Source organism: Montipora foliosa, chromosome 1 (assembly GCF_036669935.1).
Source record: "Montipora foliosa isolate CH-2021 chromosome 1, ASM3666993v2, whole genome shotgun sequence".
Taxonomy (NCBI): Eukaryota; Metazoa; Cnidaria; class Anthozoa; order Scleractinia; family Acroporidae; genus Montipora; species Montipora foliosa.
The window spans coordinates 2,789,388-2,799,387 of NC_090869.1; the positions used below are offsets into that span (position 1 = coordinate 2,789,388).

Genomic DNA, 10,000 nt, shown 5'->3' on the forward strand with positions numbered 1-10,000 from the left:
CCGCGTAGCCGTCACTTTTCAAGATCCCTTTTGGAGTGGCGGGGTATTCAGCAGTTAGAAATCTACCTTTTTGCAGCAGACGTATAGAGGTTTGAATTCGGCCAAAATCCCATACATTCCCTGTAATTAAAACCGCGTTTGCCCCCCAAGGTGGCGTCAGAAACCGTGAAAAGGTCTATTTGAGCTGAAGAATATAATCTAGGTGAAAGAATTGATTTGTTTGCCAATCGGTGTCTGCACAACCGATTCCGGTCACAGTTTAAACAGCATCCAACAAAAAAAGAAGCAGCTTTAATTTAATTTAATTTTTAAAACGTACGGTGACTGCGTGCGCGGTGAAATAGACACCAATCACTGTCAAAACGGAAAAATAGTGTAAAACGTTCTGGAATTTTCAAATAAAATCGCGTGACTGATTCTTCAACATTGCTATGGCAACTGTCATTCAAACATTACCAAATTTGGTAATCACTTGCTGCGCCCAAGGAAGGTGCAAGAGTAGCTGTCTGGTTCTGAATGAAGAGTTTTATTTGGCTAAGTTGTGAAGAAGATGAAAAGGGAATCAAGGCCGGACTGATATACTATGAAAGCCCCGTAAACCTTTGGTAAGCGATTTAAAACACTGTAAAGGAAAATACTTGATAGAATGACCGTATCCTCCGACATTTGGCCATGATCGGTGGTTATATGCGGAAACGAGCGATTGCACAATACCCCTCCACAAAGAAGCGTTACTTTTGCTGCGCGAGCTGTATTGAAGAAGGGAATGAAAGTGGGTAAAGTGGATTTAGTAGAATGGCTGGTGCCAAGTCGGCTTAAACCTTAAGTTTAAATTGAGTTGAGTATATGGCTGCTGCCACAGTGCTGTTGTACTAATGACGTCATGAAATTATAGAGCCCCATGTGACACGGACAAACAAAGTTCAGTCTGTAAGAGTTACAACGGAAATGAGGCATAATATTCACTTTTAAGCAACGTCGACCGTGTTCAGTTGAGCAGCTAGAAGGGTGTTTAAAGGACGTTCGCGCCAAAATCTTCCTACAGTGAGATTTTCTTCATTTCTCGCCTAGAGTTAGGTCATAAAGTACTTACTCCAAAAATGAAAAAAAAAATGGGGGTCACCGACTTTGTTTCGGAGAAAATGGCAGTGAAAAAATGCCTTAATTTCGAGAAATCGGTCATAATAGCGAGATGTAGGCTCAACTGCTCATCCATAGAAAATCATAAAAATAAACTGTTGGAGTGAAAGTTTCCGTGCATAGGTTTTTAGGAGTGAGATTTTTAGATAATTGTATGCCGCTAGGGATGTGGTAAACAGTAGAGTTCATCCTCGACGAGCGTTTTCGTAAGCTCTATCCGTTCCAACCACTACCAGAATTCGATGGCACGAGGAAAGAAAATGTTAAAAAAAGATAACTTCTTACGGTGAGAATTTTTTCATTTCATCATATTTTGTAGATGGTAAGTAAAGTAAGTGATTCATGATTAAAAAAATTGGGGTCACCGATGATCTGAACGAGTAAAATCGATGTGATTTTGCAAAGCTCTTGGAAAAGTTCGTTTGTCACGCTTTTGCGTGACCTGTTGGGCAAGGACTGGAACTCAAGAGAGGATCGATCGTTGAAGAGATGAAAGGTTTTTACCAAAAAAAAAACCTTTCTCGAGCATAGCAACGAAGTTTTAAGAAGGGGTCATCTTCATTTGGTTGGTTTTTTGTATAATATCTCTCCATTGCCGTCATGGTCATCCTCTGGAGTGTGTTTTTTTGTGAAATTCAATCGCTGATTGTTTCCACGCAGGTCCGCACTATTCAAGCGGACGAGGACGAAAATACTGCTCAATTTTCACGAAAGTAAAGGAAAAGAACTTTAAAAACATGCATTCACTTTGAACTTAAGTTCGTAGGGTAAGAAAAACATTAAAAAGAAACAGCCCCATTAAATTTACACAACGGTTCGTCCTGGAGTTTTCCAAACTTTCAGCCACTAGTCTACTCGATCAGCTACCTTTTCCAGAGCTTTTCCATCCTCCCACTCACTTCTCTTTCATGATGATTCGGAAATAAATGTGCCATTCTTTTGCCGGCCTGGAATTTTTTCCTCTGCGTTTTTGTGGCCATGTTATTTTAACTGATGCTTGAAAAATTTGTATGAAAGTCAAGTAGACTAGTGCACGACTGATAAAACCTCGTGAATATCAGTCGTGCAGTAGTCCACTTGACTTTCATAAATATTTTAAATCAATTTTGACTGATCACGATCTTCTCTGATCCAACGCTGTGCAAGACTTGTCGTCCACGGTTTTTGCAAAGGTTTTAAAACCTCAACTTCACTAATGCTCGAAGTAATGCGTGACACATTACAGTCGCGTTACCTGCGCAGTAACGTTGCGCACAAACAATTAGTGCGAACGTCCTTAAAGTGTAGGGGGTTGAAATTGACGAGCAATTAAACAAATGAGGTGCTGTATGAGGTCGCTCATGTAAACAATGGAAGTGACTATTGCTTGATCAGAGCATCGATAATGGCCCTTGGTCTGTGGCAAAAATGCAAAAAAAGGTTCGATTTTGGAAGGAAATGGTACCATAGTGCAAGTTCTGTTCCTTATTCATGGTATCTGATAGGATGCGGCGATGCGGGACCGCATAATTCCTTAAAATCCACATCCTCTGCATAATTATGATATTTTCCACATAAACAGAAGAAATGCCTGATATTAGTGATAAAGCTGGTGCTAACCATCCTCACAAACCACAGGCACCCCAAGCTCAGTGTGAGCGTGGCCAACAAAAATGTAAGGATTTGTATTGGAATCCTGATAAAAAGCTTAAAAAGATAATTATATATGAAAAAAATCTCAATTAACCCTTTAAGCCCCGAGGGGTTCCCCATTGACGAGTAAAATCGTCTGGCGTTAGACAGAGTAAAATCTATAAGTGCCATTTGGCACTATCGGGGCTAAAAGGGTTAAACGGGGACATAGTTTTTTGATGCGGTTAGCTTAACCCTTTAAGCCCCGAGGGGTTCCCCATTGACGAGTAAAATCGTCTGGCGTTAGACAGAGTAAAATCTATAAGTGCCATTTGGCACTATCGGGGCTAAAAGGGTTAAAAGGCCTACCGGTAACCTTATTGCCATTAGTTGTATATTTTTGGAAGAATCATATTGTACCCATTTCTAGCATTTGTTTAATAATGAAGGTATTAACTCTTGACGTATCTTGACTGTTATCTTGTTGTTAGTCATTTTATTAAAAATGATTATGGAATGCCTGTGCTATAATGCAATAACAGTTTTGCAGGATATCAGTAAACTTTCTTGCCAGATAGCCAAGCTGTGTGACTTGCTAGAGTGTATAACACAGAGTATTACAACATGGTCTCCTATCCAGGTATTAACCCCAGCCAACAGGAGTTAACGTTGGTGGACAATAGGCCAGTTTACAGTTGCTTGCTCAGTGACCTACAGTAGCCTATGAATGGCTGTGAGGCTGCCAGTGACCTTGTATTGATACAGGCCTCACTGCCTTTCTCATGTAAATTATGGTGTTGTTGTAATTCTAATTTGTGTATATTGACAGTAGAAAAGCACACATTTAAGGTTTGTATCAAAGCAAGGTCACCAGCAGCCTTGCTGCCATTCTTACTAGCCAGGACTAACTACATGTAAGGGAAAGGACAAAACATGGACCCCCCTTTTGGACCGGGTCCATGGACCACTTCTATGGACCCAGTCCATAGACCCCCCCGAAATTGCGACCAATACAGTCGCTTTTTCCCTTTGCGATTAGGATATCTGGCCGAGTCGCCAATTTGCGACCAGCATTCACCGTTAAAATAAAAGGGTTAGTAATCGGCATTTTGCCAAAACTTTTGCTAAAAGAAATAAAGCGATAAAAAAATATTTTGTTTCTGGTCATGAATTTTTTTTTAATTTGGAGATACGGAGCAAAATTGTGTTCTGGTTGAACCACGATCCATTCCCTCGATTATTCACCGTTTTCAGCAGTTTTTTACACATAATTATGTATTGCGGGCTCTTTGTTTTGTACAACTTCATCACAATGATTGTCCCTACTTTACCAGAGTTACAAAATGATGCAATTTAATTTGCTACTATAACTTGCGGCTAAATTTTCATACCTTGTATCTTTTTTAAAAATTTCGAGCTTAGGGTATGTTATGAAAACGGTTTAACTAGAGTCCAGGCTCATTCCCGAAAAATGAGTGGAAACTGCTTACGAACTTTCATCTTGCGAACAAAATGGCGTGTTTTCTTCAATGTTCAGGAAAATAAGCTTGTTTGTGAGGGTGGTAAGCAGCTGCTTTATCACTAATATCAGGCATTTCTTCAGTTTTATGCGGAAAATATCGTAATTATGCGGAGGATACGGATTTTAGGGAATTATGCGGATCCGCATCGCTGCATCCTGTCAGATGCCATGTTGCCCACATCATTTTCAGTGTGAAAATCCATTTAATTTAGGCAATATGATTTTAGTACATGTATCAATCACTCTGATGTAGACAATATCATGAAAGTAAATTATCAGTGTAAAATAGATTATTATATCATACATTAATTTTATTCAATTTATTATATTATAAATAACAAATAAATCTCTTTGAAATGATAAATTTATCTCAATTTCATTGACATGAAACTGGTTGGCATTTTTCCAGAACAGGAAAACATTCTTTTATATTATTCTAAAAAAGGTCATCTGATGCACTCAATAGTGAACTCCAAAGTTAGCCAGCCCCAACATACATGTAAACACTATATATTAATAATGTTAACATATTTTATAACAATAAAATACCAGTGATACATGATATTGTTATTGTTCTCTTTGGGTAATGTAAAATCACTCTTACATGTAGTAATGAAAAAAGGAAACAATATGTAGCTGATATGGCATTATGATTTTAATCATATATTAATTAAATTAAATTAAATTTTAAATTCTGTGACACCACTGTTCAGTTTCAACATGCACTTTTAAACCCTTCCCCAATCTAAACATTGTCACAAAGTGAACACATCAATCATCTTTTCTAAGGTTAAAAGGCTCATTAACATGCTTTGGGACACCTTTTAGCAAAAAAAGGGGGTCTATGAACTGGGTTCACAGAAGTGGTCCATGGACCTGGTCCAAAGGGGGGGTCCATGTTTTGTCCTTTCCCATTACTAATACCCCACTCATACCTGAGTGTCACACTGCTCTGCATTGCTGCAGTTGAGAATTTAATATGCATGCAGATTACACAATATTGAAGAATTAGTCTGAATAAATGATTGTCACCGCAGTCTTAATTTCTATAGTCTAAGATTCCACATGATGCGTAAAATTTAGGAGCAATAAATACTTGTCACTGCAGACCTGTAGTCATGCAGTCAACGATTATGCATGACTAGATAAAGAAAAGAGCTGATGGCGGTGATGCTATTAATATTGCATGGTTTTTTACATCTTGAACAAAACACTGACCCACTTCTTATCAATTTTTCTTTTCTTGCACACAGTGTGAGAAGATGTCAAAAAAGCCAGAGCAAGGTCGTAGGCCAGTAGGGAAGGTCATCAAAGGCATTGGTTTGGAAGTATTGCAAGGTAAGAAAGAGGAACATCAACATTCTGGTAAAATGTTTCTAGTTTCTGGTACATATAGCACAAATGTAACAGCAGTATATCTTGATAACAATCATGGTGTAATGGTTTCTATTCAAAAAACAACAACAGTGATTTGTTTTTCAAACTTCATGAATGACTTGTGCAAATTAGCAAGTTTGATGACCAAAGGTGAAAAGTACATGAATTTGGTAAACTGTCATGCAGCGCATTATACATAAAGGTCATGTTACTGGATATCTAGATAACATATAGAAAAGATTTTTTTTTCTTTTCTAAAAAAGCAATTGAGATCAGCTGAAAACCTTTTAAAAAAGGGTTTCAGCTGATCTCAAAATCTGCATCCTCCGCATAATTACGATATTTTCCGCATAAAACTGAAGAAATGCCTGATATTAGTGATAAAGCAGCTGCTTACCACCCTCACAAACACAAAAGCCAAAGAGATTGACTATTTTGAAACGCTTATTTTCCTGAACATTGAAGAAAACACGCCATTTCGTTCGCAAGATGAAAGTTCGTAAGCAGTTTCCACTCATTTTTCAGGAATGAGCCTGGACTCTAGTTAAACCGTTTTCATAACATACCCTAAGCTCGAAATTTTTAAAAAAGATACAAGGTATGAAAATTTAGCCGCAAGTTATAGTAGCAAATTAAATTGCATCATTTTGTAACTCTGGTAAAGTAGGGACAATCATTGCGATGAAGTACTGTTGCACAAACAAAGAGCCCGCAATACGCATGTGTAAAAAACTGCTGAAAATAGTGAATGATCGAGGGAATGGATCGGGTTTTGCTAAAAGCAGGCCCGCGGCCCAGCGGCCCGCGGCCCACGGCCCGCCACAGCCCGCCACAGCCCACCGGCCCGGCGGCCCGCAGCCCACGGCCCGCGACGGCCCGGCGGCCCGGTGGCCCGGTGGCCCGGAGGCCCACACAGTTTTGTTGTCCAGCGGTAAATCCACGCGCATGCTCAGATTTGTATCGGGTTTGGGCGCGCAAATGAAAGATGAGTTTGAATTCGTTTACCATTTTAATAATCATCAATCAATCGTTTTCGATTCTTTCTTTCGTCGCATGTTGCTAAGTGAAAAATGTTGTCATTCTCTGTTGTTTTCGTCTGTTTACAATAACAAACAGAAACAAGGATTCAAATGATTAAAATGGTAAACGAATTCCAACTCACTGTCGTCCATTTTGCACGTCCAAACCCGATTTAAATCTGTGCATGCGCGTGGATTTACCGCTGGACAGAAAAACTGTGGAAAATGAGGACTGGGCTACCGGGCCTCCGGGCCGCCGGGCCGTCGCGGGCCGTGGGCCCCGGGCCGCTGGGCCTTCGGGCCGCCGGGCCGCTGGGCCGTGGCGGGCCGTGGGCCGCGGGCCGCTGGACCGCGGGCCTGCTTTTAGCAAAACCCGAATGGATCGTGGTTCAACCACATCACAATTTTGCTCCATATCTCCAAATTGAAACAAAATTCAGGACAAGAAAAAAATATTTTTTTATCGCTTTATTTCTTTTAGCAAAAGTTTTGGCAAAATGCCGATTACTTACCCTTTTATTTTAATGGTGAATGCTGGTCGCAAATTGACGACTCGGCCAGATATCTTAGGGTGCGTTCGATTGACCATATTCCAGAATAGGAATACATAGAACCCCATAGAATGTAAATTAGGCTAATCGTTCGTTTTTACAGAGCTTCACATCCAAATTGTCAATTATCTGCTAAAATGCTATTTTAAACATATTTTTATTATCCTTGCTGCTTCCAAATGCGCCAAACATGTCGTTTTAATCATCACTCCACGTATTCTTATTCCGGAATAGGGTCAATCGAACGCACCCTCAATCGCAAAGGGAAAAAAGCGACTGTATTGGTCGCAATTTCTAGCCCTGATTTTCCATAAGCATGTAAATACATTGCAATTGGACGGGACTAATTATTAGTTTTATAAAATAATGTTCAAATTTCCGCATAATCCGGTGTAATTTCCGCATAATCAACACATGTTTACGCATAATATGGCCAAAAATTTCCGCATAATCTTTAATTTTTTTCCGCATCCTATCAGAAGCCCTGATTTGGAGACATACATGTAAATAAATATGCTACATCTGGACAAAATTTGTCTGAGCAAAATAGATTTTTGGCCATGAAAATTCGAAAATGTTTGCCAGTTCCTGAAGCGTGTTTTAAACAGTCATGCGCTTCAACTTTCTGTAAATATTCAAAAGCTTTTTAGCTCGGGTCTTCGTTTTGTACTTTGAAGGGGGAATTTCTACAAAACGAAGACCCTCTCGATTTTATTGTTTCAGCGTGAAATAAAGCTTTTTAGTGAGGGTCTTCGTTTTGTAGTTTGAAGGGGGCATTTCTACAAAACGAAGACCCTCTCGATTTAATTGTTTTAGCGTGAAATAAAGCTTCTTAGCGAGGGTCTTCATTTTGTAGTTTGAAGAGGGCATTTCTACAAAACGAAGACCCTGTCGATTTTACTGTTTTAACGCCGAACAATGCGTTTCAGCACGTTTTAGGTTTTCGTTCTTGGGTCTTGGGTCTTCGGCCTTCGTTTTGTAGACACCCCCGGAATATACCGGAACGAGCCGGAATGACAACAGAATAAGGCAGAATAAACGAGAAGGACACGAGAATCAAGCTGATTAGCGTGGACCGGAATGACATAGAACAAAAAGTAATTTTTTTCATTAGATAGACTGTGAATGAATAAGTGTTGCAGCATAGAGAGACTGACAAAAAAAAAACAGTTTACATTAAAGGGGAAGTAACAAGACTTGGAACGAGTCACGATACGTTCTCACAATTCTTCATGTAAATATATTATCAACAATCGATCTTTTTTCTGTGCTTCTGACTTCTTTCTTCAAACAAGGAAACACCTCATTCAGGTTCAATGGCATTATTACCAACAATCAGGAAGAGAAAAAGAGTCTTCCGGTCGTTTGCCGAATCTCTTTCCGTATATCTCCATCACGTGTGAGTCATGGGAAGCAGGCAAGCAACAATGGTAATTAGTTTGTGGTTCGCTGAACTTGATTCTGATTGGTCAATACACAATTGACCTGCCAGAATGAAATAAAAATGTTTACGAGTTTTCTTACTCGCACAGTGAAAGCCGCCTCCGAGATCCATAGACAAAAACAATAGGACATTTGCATGATGACGTCATTTGACTACAAGTACCAGAAATTCCTTCAGATTTCGCTTGTCTCATGTTACAGTACCGCTCAGAATTAACCTAACAGGGAACGCTGAACGGAACGCGTTACATATTCGTTCAATTTCCGTTCTCTTATCCGTTCTATATCCGTTCTATACCCGTTCCGAATCCGTTCCAGCTCTGTTCTCTTTTGTTCCATTGGACGCGTTCCATGTAACGCATTTACAAGAAAAAGAACGCGTTCCTTTGAACGCGTTCACAAAAACCGGTAACATTCACTGCGAGATGAAGATGAGATTGTAACTTCGTCAAGCAGTTAGTCTTTTCCTAAAACGAGGTTTTTGCGCTAGAGATATACAAAAAAAACAGTTAAATTATTGCAGTGATCAATAAGATTTCTTTTTCAATGGTGCAAAAATATAATATTTGATTGTATACAAAAAGTGAGCAAAACAAGGACAAAAGACGACTTATGTATAAATTTGGCCTTGCGCACGGTATTGGTTGTCAAACGCTTACCGACAATACCCGAAGTTTATCTGTTATTGCTTTGTTACAAAGTATTTATCTGGAATAATACCAAAAATAAAAGCTTGTCTATTATGTCTGCTGTATATTTTGATACTTTCCTTGTGTTGATTTTGCTTTGTTAGCGGACAGCACAAAGACAAAGTTGGTGGAATCCGAAAATTTTCCGTTGGACGTGTTACATTTTGATCCGAAACATCGCACTTTTTTCTATCGTTTGTATCGCTTTAACCTTTCTATCGTTCGTTTGGTTCGCGGCAGCTATCGTTTGAAAGAATGGAAAAAGAGAAAGGTTTAAAGCGTCTTAAAGGTTTCGAAGGTTTAAAGTTTGTACTTTGCGTGAGAGAATTAGTCACGTATTGTGTAAAAATTGTCACGTGCTAGGCAACCAAACTTGTTTAGTGAAGCAGAACGAGCCAGTTGTTTTGTTTGCGCGCATTTCAAGGCTAGTGGAATTTTTACGTCTATTTTCGGTTATGTACAAAAGAAATATCTTAAAGGAACGATTAAAGTGAAGGAAACCCAGTGTTTTACAAACGATTCAAACCGTACGAACCAAACCACAGATCAAACGATAAATTTTTGGCGTGATGTTTAAAACTTTAGTGCAAAAACTAGTCGCGTAACGCTAGTTCTAAAGTACTCATTGTCTGTGGATGAACGGTATTA

The 10,000-nt window shown here is 39.2% G+C and overlaps 3 protein-coding genes and 1 long non-coding RNA gene across 4 annotated transcripts in view; 2 read left to right on the forward strand and 2 right to left on the reverse strand.

Moving 5' to 3' along the window:
• Positions 1–10,000, forward strand: part of LOC137993521 (uncharacterized) — a 520,905-nt gene that overhangs the window by 465,206 nt on the left and 45,699 nt on the right. The window lies entirely within an intron of this gene.
• Positions 1–10,000, reverse strand: part of LOC137995496 (DNA ligase 1-like) — a 461,965-nt gene that overhangs the window by 44,628 nt on the left and 407,337 nt on the right. The window lies entirely within an intron of this gene.
• Positions 1–10,000, reverse strand: part of LOC137995027 (uncharacterized) — a 224,232-nt gene that overhangs the window by 20,923 nt on the left and 193,309 nt on the right. The gene's annotated exons all lie outside the window — the stretch shown is intronic.
• Positions 486–9,753, forward strand: LOC137995692 (uncharacterized). The gene is made up of 3 exons (XR_011122276.1): positions 486–605; positions 5,527–5,611; positions 9,457–9,753. It is a non-coding gene; the product is annotated as an uncharacterized lncRNA (long non-coding RNA).